The sequence below is a fragment of the Silene latifolia genome, chromosome 5 (genome assembly GCF_048544455.1).
Source record: "Silene latifolia isolate original U9 population chromosome 5, ASM4854445v1, whole genome shotgun sequence".
Classification (NCBI taxonomy): domain Eukaryota; kingdom Viridiplantae; phylum Streptophyta; class Magnoliopsida; order Caryophyllales; family Caryophyllaceae; genus Silene; species Silene latifolia.
In genome coordinates this window covers 23,946,288-23,956,320 of record NC_133530.1, presented here as the reverse complement: position 1 = coordinate 23,956,320, position 10,033 = coordinate 23,946,288, and the positions used below count along the sequence as shown (strand labels likewise).

At 39.8% G+C, this 10,033-nt stretch overlaps 1 non-coding gene across 1 annotated transcript; it reads right to left on the bottom strand.

Moving 5' to 3' along the window:
* Positions 1-970: 970 nt before the first annotated feature.
* Positions 971-1,077, bottom strand: LOC141658079 (small nucleolar RNA R71). The gene has a single exon (XR_012548988.1). It is a non-coding gene; the product is annotated as a small nucleolar RNA R71 (small nucleolar RNA).
* Between the last annotated feature and the right edge of the window lie 8,956 nt (positions 1,078-10,033).

Sequence of the window (10,033 nt, the reverse complement as noted above, 5' to 3'; positions counted from 1 at the left end):
TAATTCATCTTGCTTGTTTACTTTCATTGTTATTTAGTTTAGTGACCTTCTACATCAATCCAAATTGTGACACCCTTAAGACACCGCTAGTTTCAATAGAAATCTCATCTCAATTCCCGTCCCTTGGGATCCGACCTTTACTTACCTCTTTACTAATTGTAGAGTTGTTTGTGGAGATATAAATTGTGTTTTGATTCGACCGTGACCCAACGACCACATCTATTTAATTGTGAACCACGAAACGGACCCGATCAAAAATGGCGCCGTTGCCGGGGACGGTGTTAGCTTAATTTAGATTTCTTTATATTGTTATTAGTTGTGTCTTTCTTTGCCTTTGGGAAGTAAAACTCCTCAAGGTTTGTTCTAATTGTTTTCAAGTTGTTTGATATTTTGCATGTCTAGAAGGTCACAAGGTGACTTGGTACCTCTTGATCGTGAAATTGAAAGAATTTTGACAACCAATAGAAGATTTGCTAGGAGAAATTTGAGAGGTGTTAGTGAGGTTGTAGATATTCAACCAACTATTGAGTTCATCAACCCTTTTGCAAGATAAGGTGAGGAGAACCCAACACAAAATCAACCACAAAATCAACCCACAATGCCTAAGTTTTCATCACATTCCGTACCAACCGAGGATAACCTACCCAATGGTACTCCCACACCACAACATCTAACCGGAAATTTTATTGCCAAATCCGCATTTATCCAACTAGTTGAAAGAAGCCAATTTGGGGGGATGCCTAGTAAAGACCCTCATTCTCATATGGAGGCTTTTTGTGACTATTGTGATGCGATCTCACAAACCGGTGTAACTCAAGACCAAATTCGATAGGTCTTATTTCCTTTTTATCTAATTGGCACCGCCAAACAATGGTTGAAAGGCCTTGATAAGGCTACTAACGGAATAGACTCTTGGAAGAAGTTGGCTCTAGCTTTCTACAAAAAATTCTACCCACCGGAAAATACAAACATGCTAAGAGCTCAAATTACGGGTTTTAAGCAAAGGGATGAAAAATCTTTGTATGAAGCTTGGGAACGGTTCAAGGGAATTTGTCGCTCATGTCCTCACCATGGACTTAGCGAATGGTTCTTGGTACAACAATTTTGGAATGGTCTTTATGAAGATTCAAGAAATATCCTTAATATGGGATCGAATGGGATGTTAACCGAGGTCGATGACAACCAAACTTGGAGCAAAATTGAAGAGATGGCAATCCACAATTCACAATATAGTAGGCCTCGCAAGGCTACTAGAGGAGGAAAGCAGGAAGTGGACGCCGTTACTCAATTAGGTGCCCAACTTAGCTCCCATATCGATACTATCAACTTAAAATTTGAGAAAGCAATGGCTAGACTTGAAGAAGTCTCAAAATCACCAAAGCATCATGTCAATGCCATGACAGCATCTTCATCAATCCCAAGTGGGATATGTGAGAATTGTGGAACTTTGGGTCATGACCCAAGTGAATGTAGGGGAACAATTGAACAAGTTAATGCTTTCCAAGCATATAAAAGTGGTACCCCTTATTCCAACTATTACAATAAGAATACCAAATTCCATCCAAATCTCTCATACAAAAGCCAAAATGTTCAAAATCCTCAAACAACATACACCCCACCACCCATGAGAAATCAAAACCAAATACCCTTTTACAACCAAAACCAAGGTTATCAAAATCAATCTCCATACAATCAACAAAATGACCAAGGTTTGGATGTTCAAAAACCGGTCCTCCAAATGCAAAAGAATCAACAAGAATTTTTCACTCAAATGCAAAAAGATAGTCAAGCAAAGGAAATCACCATCAACAACATTCTAGCTCACACCAAGATGTTGGAATCCCAATTGACTCAACTAGCATCTTCAAGCTCACAAAGACAAAAGGGGAAATTACCACCTCAAAGTAATCCCCCAAGACATGAAACGTTAGTGCCATTCACTTGAGAAGTGGAACAAGGTATGAAGCACCAAAGAAGCAAGTTGAGGATGAGGTTGTGGAATTTAGTGATAAGGAAGAAGTTGTGCAAAACTCCAAGGTTGGAGAACAATCAAAAGAAGAAAGTTCAAAGAAAAATGAAGACAAGGTCAAGGAAAAGGAGCCCATTGTGATTAGACTTCCTTTTCCAAGTCGTCAAGCCAAGCCCAAATTTGATGACCAACTTGGAAAATTTATGGAAATTGTGAAGAATTTGGAAGTCTCGATTCCTTTCACGGAATTAATCAATCACGTGCCGGCCTACGCAAAGTACATGAAAGACATCCTCACAAAGAAGAAGTCGATTCGGAAACTTGAGACTATCGCCTTCACCAAGGTGAGTAGTGCAATACTTCAAGGGAGTTCACCTCCAAAACTCAAGGATCCGGATAGCTTCTCAATACCGTGTACCATTGGCGACACCACGATCAACAAAGCCTTATGTGATTTAGGGGCTAGTGTGAGTGTTATGCCGTACTCGGTGAGTAAAAGGTTGGGGATGGGAGAGCTTAAGTGCACCAATATCACACTCCAAATGGCCGATCGATCGACGAAGACACCATTAGGGATATGGGAAGATGTTCCCGTACGAATTGGGAAGTTTTTCATCCCGGTGGACTTTGTCATTGTTGATATGGAAGAAGACTTGAACATTCCAATCATCCTAGGAAGACCTTTCCTATTCACCGCGGGTGCGATAATTGATGTGAAGCATGGTGAGCTCACTCTAGAGGTGGGAGATGAGAGTATAACTTTCAACCTTGACAAGACTATGAGAGCTCCCCATTTGCATGAACCATGTTTCATGGTCGATCATTATTGCCGGAAGGATGAAAGGAAGAAGTCGGAATTCCAATGGAAAAAGAAAATTGAAGATGCTCCATTCAAAGAGCAAGTGAATTGTGACAAGGAGAGCTTGCAAAGCTCATCAAAACCAAGCAAAGAAGAAGATGGCCTCATTGGCCAAGAAAAGAAATTGGGAGAGTTGTCTCCATCAAATCAAGAGATATTCAATGACCAAGTGAATGAAGTATGTGGTCTTTGGGACGACGAATTTGAAGGGATTTTTAATCCCTATATTGGTAATGCTATTGATCAAGACCGACAACAAGGGCCAAGGTCTATTGAAGAACTTTATCACGATAATGAACAAGCTTTTGATTATTTCTTCAAGGTGTTGAGCAACATCAACAACACCTTGGACATGCCCCCTTGACATCTCATCAAGAATGAGAGTTTGGTGGAGTCCTCCCTAAACCACCATTTGTAAATATTTCTAACTCCCTAACTCGCATTTCAATTCTTTTATTGCATTTTTGTCATATTTGGATTTTTATACTTTGATCAAGATAATTGTCATGTTTGAGAGAAGTGAGGGAGGGACTAATGATTTCAATTGATGTGTAGTGCTTTAGCTTAGTGTGGGGATGGCAATTGCCTAGGCTATTCATGCCTTAGTAAGTGCCCCCACAATGAAGAACACAAGATATGAAGAAGAATGGAAGAATGACAAGGGATATGCATTGTACACGGATGGAACTGAATCGGGGTACAAAGGGGTCGAATCCGAGCGGATTCAGAAGAATCCGCCCGTCTTCAGACAATCCGGGCATATTACACAAAAGACGCCCGTCCTGAACTGAGCTGAATTTTTGAAAATTTTTGACTGTGAGTGAATCCGAGCGTCCTGCAGAAAAGACGCCCGTCTTGAAGAATCCGCCCGTCTTAGAAGAAAGACGCCCGTCTTGGCAGCTGAAGAAAACAAGAAAAATTCCTGCATCAGAATCCGTCCGTCTTATACCAAAGACGCCCGTCCCGTGTTTTCAAATCCGAGCGTCTTCCCTGGAATACGCTTGTCTTTAGGCGAGTTTTTCCCAACCCAGAACAGGCCAAATCCGAGCGTCTTGAACAGAAACCGCCCGGATTGCCCCTGCAGTTTGAATTTTTCCGGGCTTTATAAAACCCCTCCCACCTTCATTTCTTCTTTCCTTCATTCATAACACTACTAATAAACATCAAAACCCTCACCCTCTCCATCACAAAAACAAAATTCCTCAACAACATTCACCAAAATCAAATCAAAACATCCTTTTAACAACAAATCAATCACTCCTTTTTCAATAAAAATCAAAACCAAGCACAAAATCTTCAACCTTTGAGTCGATTTTTGAATTCATAAAGGCAAAGCCTTTCACCTTTAAATTTATTTGGGTATACTATAAATTGAAGATTTTTCACTCTTTCTTGGTTTAATTCATCAATGGCAAGGACTAAGGGAGCCACAAAGGCAAAGGCACCAAAAACTCTTTCATTAAGGAAAAAGAGTCTTCAAGCAAAGAAAGCATTGGCTATGGTGGTAGGTAGCCCAAACTTGGAAGTGCAACAACAACAACAGCCTCCCGTGGAAGCGACAACATCTACTACTCCGGAAATTGATCAACTTTCGAACTATCCGGAGGTAAATTTCATTTCCAAAACCCATAGGGACACTTTTTCCAAGTTTGCTAGAAAATCATTTCAATCCACCAAGTTTATTTGTGAAGATACCGTAAATAAGTTGGGTGTCCTTGAGCAAACTAGAGTATTCTTTAAAGCCATGGGGTTGAAGAAATTGTTTAAATCAAAAGAATTGACGTACCCCTCCCTTACCTTAGAATTTTTGAGTTCTTTGAAAGTTAGCAAGGTTGGGACTATGGAGAACATCGAGTTTCGTCTAGCTAATGTTAGTAGGCGCATGTCTTTTGAGGAAATGGGTAAAGCTTTGGGTCTTAGTGATGAACCGAGTTATTTCAAGAATTATGGCAAGTATGACCCCGACCCTCTTTGGGAAGCGATTTCCGGAAGGAAATTTGAGGACTTTCATGCGAGTCGTGCTCTTTTAGTCCACCATCCGGGCATAAGAGTATGGCACAAGGTCATAGGAAACACCATCCTTGCAAGAAAAGATACCAACCATTTCACCAAACTCGATTTTATTCTTCTTGAGTCAACTTTGAACATTGGAAGGGAACACACCAAGCCTTTCAACTCTCTTAGGCTTTTGGTGGATAGATGGCTCAACATTGATTGTGGGAAGAAAAGCACTACCGTTATTGTGAATGGCGGCCTAGTCACTATCCTAGCTAAATACTTTGATCCTAACTTCAACAAGGATAACAAGTATGTAGCAAAGGAGGGTGGTCATCTCATTGACATGCAGACTATGATACACAAGTACAAGTGGGTTACCCATAACCCTCTTGACACCAAATATGGATGGCTCACTAATGAGGCTAGATCGTTTACTTTGCCTTCAAAGATTTGTCGTTTAAGTGTCCACCGGACCAATTTTCTACTTCCCCTTTCAAAAGAGGCCGAGTACATTATCCAACAACAAAAGGGTGAACTTGAAATGCCCTCCTCTTCCATTGTCACACCACCATACCCTTTCGAGTACCAAGAGTTCAAGCCCGTTGGCGTTGAAGCAAGAAGTGATTATTTGACTCTTCTCATGCAAGAGATGCACAAGCAAGCCTTTGAAGATCGGAAAAATGCTTACTTAGCTCAATATCCACCCCTCCTACACTTGGCTAGGCAAGGACTACTCGATCCTTCATGTCCTTTGCCTAGTTGGGCGGATAGAGAACTCTTTTTTCCGAGTGCATCTAGGGTTGTTCCGGGTGATAATGAGGTTGTTGGTAATGAAGAAGTTGATGATAACATTGATGAGGAAGCAAGTGAAGAAGGAGAAGAGGATGATGAGCAAGGTGAAGAAGAAGATGATGAAGCAAATGATGAGGGAAGTGGCAATGAGACCACTTCTAGTGAAGAAAGTGATGATAGTGATGACATGATGGAAGATTAGCAAGCTTGGAGGCTCCTACCCTCTTGAGGTTTGCTTCTTTCTCTCTTTGTTTTAATTATTTTTCTTGATCATTGTTGGAGTAGTCCTAGTCCTAGCACCATAGAGGACTCACACCTTGGTACCATTGAGGTGTTCTCATTTTATTGTTCCCACTTTCAAAATCCAAAATGACAAATTAACTTCATGCATTGCACTATACTTCATGCTCGGTTTGGGGAAGTTAATACATACACAACGGGAGGTAATCTAAATTATCCTCTCCGTCATCAACAAAAACCATGCATCATGTAGTGTAGTTTAGTGTAGATTGCATTTAGTGTAGAAATCATGTATCATATTTGCATAATTTCCCATCATTTTGGCCATTGAGCACAATGCCCATATTAGTGTGGGGATGGGGAATTCTAACATAACTTTTATTAAAAATCCAAAAAAAAATTAGAAAAATTTCAAAATCCATAAAAATTTGAAATTTGAAAAACCAAAAACATGTTCATTTCCTTTGTAGTGTAGTCATGTATATATTGTTGTATATATTGTGTTTGTTCTATCCTTGTTCAGATTGATTGACTACGCCACATCCGAGACATGAGGATATTGAAGACCGCATGGTATGATCTTTCCAATCTCCTTTTTCCTCTTTATGTTAATGACTATGTGGCTTTATTTTGATTGATGCGGCATAACAATGTGAATTTAGGACTTGCATTTAGTTTATATGTCATATTAGTTGGTAGAATCATTTGCATTAGGATGTATATATTAGTTGCATCATGGCATGTAGTTGCATTTGGATAAAAAGTTTTGAAAAATGCCTAATTAGGAACTTTGACAAGAGCAACTAAGCCATTACAAATACTCTTTCAACTTAAGACTTTGCCTACTATAATGGTTGTAAAACACCCTAGATTGTGTCATACTAGTGTCTTTTGACCCATGACCCAAGGCCTAGTCAAGGGTTTGCATGTGAGTCACCTATCCAACCCCGTGATGCGATGTGGACTTGGTTAACTCGTCTAGGTGACCTTGATTGACTTTGTGGTAAGGCAACCCAAAAATACTTTCTATCAATAAGCTTGGAGTGCTCATTTCAAAGAATTTTTGTCATGTGGAAGTAATTTAATGCCAAGGAAACCTCAAGTGTTATGAAATGTTGAAATTTTGAGAAGTTTAATCGTTTTGATGGAGGCGTACCACTTCGATGTGCTTTGGTGCGGGATCCATTGAATTGGGCCCCTATACGGTTGTGAATTCGGCCGCCCAGAGACAGAGTGACTATCACCCCGAAAAGCTATTGTCTAGAGGTTAACCGGTTGCCTAATAAACGATTGGCGAAAGCAAAGGACACTAGCCCGGAAGGGACAAAACCCATCTTAAAATTTTTGAAATGTGAAAGTCGTATGAGGTCAATTTTTGAATACTAGTCGTATCCACCCGTTGTTTACAAAGATTTGAGCATTTCACTCCCAAAAAGCCTTTTTGTCAAGCCACTTTGTCGAGCTTGGGACGATCCATGACCTTTACTTTTGTAGAGAATTCGAGACTTGTCATGTCATATGCTACTAGCACCATAGGGATCATCATTCCACCACCATCCGATCGCCCTTGACGAAAGCATTTGGAAATTGAGGACGAAAGTAGTCTAGTTTAACACCATTTGGAGGTGATTTAGTGCCATCCTCTTAGCCTTAGTAATTTGTTGAACTAGTATTTGTGAAGGATTACATGCTCTTAAATTTGTTCCTCTTTAGTGCCTCCGCCACTTGATGAGGAAGTGGCTATTCCTTTTGTAGATGCATCCATTATGTGATTTTGTGTGCTTAATGTTTGGATGTGTCGCCATTTTGGCAAGACCCACCTTGCCTTGCAAGAAGGCATCCTACCTCATGGTTGTCTTGTTGTGAGTTGAAGGGGCGGAGTGAGACCTGCTAATTGTCTCATATCGGCTATGTTATTAGGTTAGGTTAGTATTGGTCCTAGTCTTTGTCACCTCTTTACTCGAAACGAGCAAAGGTTCGGTTTGGGGATATTTGATGTGACCATAATTAGCGCATATTTAGCCCCCGAATTAGCCTTCTTCCCATGCTTTTTAGTGCATATTTGGGTCATTTATTATCTTTAGTTCTTTGTTTTGCATATTCTTTGAGATTTTGATCCCTTGGTAGGAAAGGAGTAAGAATCTTGCATTTTCATGGCAAAACAAGGCTAAATTGATCGAATTCAATGACCAAGCCTCAAGGAGAGACAAGATTAGAAGGCTTTGTACATATTATAGTATATGAGTAATGATGAAGAAAAATCCTTGCATCCCCGAGGAAATCCCCAAGGATTTCATGAAGAAAAGGGAAGAAAAGAAGAAGAATTTGTGCTGAGCTACAATCCGAGCGGATTGTCTACAATCCGCCCGTCTCCTCACACCACAATCCGAGCGGTTTCCTCCAAAGACGCTCGGATTGCACTGCCAGAATCCGCCCGGATTCCCTTGAATCCACTCGTCTTCCACCACCAGAATCTGCCCGTCCCGACTCCAAAACGCACGGATTCCACAGCCAATTTCGTCTTCTCCAAGCTACAAAGAAAGACTCCCTTCCTTCGAAAAAGACCGGAGTCTCCCTAAGTAGGGTCTTAATCGTCATTTAAGCCCTTAGTTAACCCTAATGCATCCTCCCTAATTTTCACTATAAATACCCCATTAGTCTAAATAGAAGAGTATGTTCTTCTTAGCAATTCTTAGTGTAGTTAATATCAATCAAATCTCTCTTTAATATTGTAATAAAAAATTAATCAAGTTTTAATACAAGTTCAAGTTTCTTAATCTCTCTTTTGTTCATCCTTTATTTTGGGTAATTGAAGATTATTTGGGTTATTATTGGGAGATTGACAACCTCTCAATCAAGCATCAAGTACTTCTTTTATTCTTGCTTTATTATTGGAATCATTAGTAGGTATAATCTCTTAATCCCTTTTTAATTATTGCTAATTACTTTCATCTATTCATCATGTTTAACTTTGTTGGTATGATTGACAACCTTGCTAGCATAATCAACATGATAATGAGTGAGTAGTCTCTTAGCTAGGGTTAATGGGTAATTAGGGGAAACCAAAATGGGGAATGATTCATGCTTAAATTAATATGCTTTCATGGTTTATTTGCTTTCTTGTTTTGATCTCGACTCATGCACATGTTATGTTTGATGAAATGCGAGCCTATGAATCCTTGCATTTTTTTTACCCATCACCTATCATTTCAATGAGACATGTAAGACATAAACCAACTCGAGTCTCATTAGACCATGCATGTTGTTGAGTAGGGAAGATTAAGTCGACTTGTAGGTGTTGTACAATCTAATCGATTCGGCTCCAGGACCCAAACTTTCCTAGGATTGTAAGATATAACCCAACTCAATCCATCACAACAATAATTGCTTGCTTATAATTTGAGAACATGTTTGTATGATCAAATCCCATGATTCCCCTATGACCCCATGATACCCTAGTGCTTTTAATCAATTGTTTACAACCCTTTTAATTTATCTTGCTTGTTTACTTTCATTGTTATTTAGTTTACTGACCTTCTACATCAATCCAAATTGTGACACCCCTAAGACACCACTAGTTTCAATAGAAATCTCATCTCAATTCCCGTCCCTTGGGATCCGACCTTTACTTACCTCTTTACTAATTGTAGAGTTATTTGTGGAGATATAAATTGTGTTTTGATTCGACCGTGACCCAACGACCACATCTATTTAATTGTGAACCACGAAACGGACCCGATCAGTATGCTTGGAAAGCATTCACTTGTTCATTTGTTCCCCTACACTCACTTTGGTCATGTCCTAAAGTTCCACAATTCTCACATATCCCGCTTGGGATTGATGAAGATGCCGTCATGGCATTAACATGATGCTTTGGTGATTTTGAGACTTCTTCAAGTCTAGCCATTGCTTTCTCGAACTTCAAGTTGATAGTATCGATATGGGAGCTAAGTTGAGCACCTAATTGAGTAATGGAGTCCACTTCATGCTTCCCTCCTCTAGTAGCCTTGCGAGGCCTACTATATTGTAAGTTATGGATTGCCATCTCTTCAATTTTGTTCCAAGTTTGGTTGTCATCAACCTCCGTGAACATCCCATTTGATCCCATGTTGAGAATGTTCCTAGAATCTTCATAAAGACCGTTCCAAAATTGTTGTACCAAGAACCATTCGCTA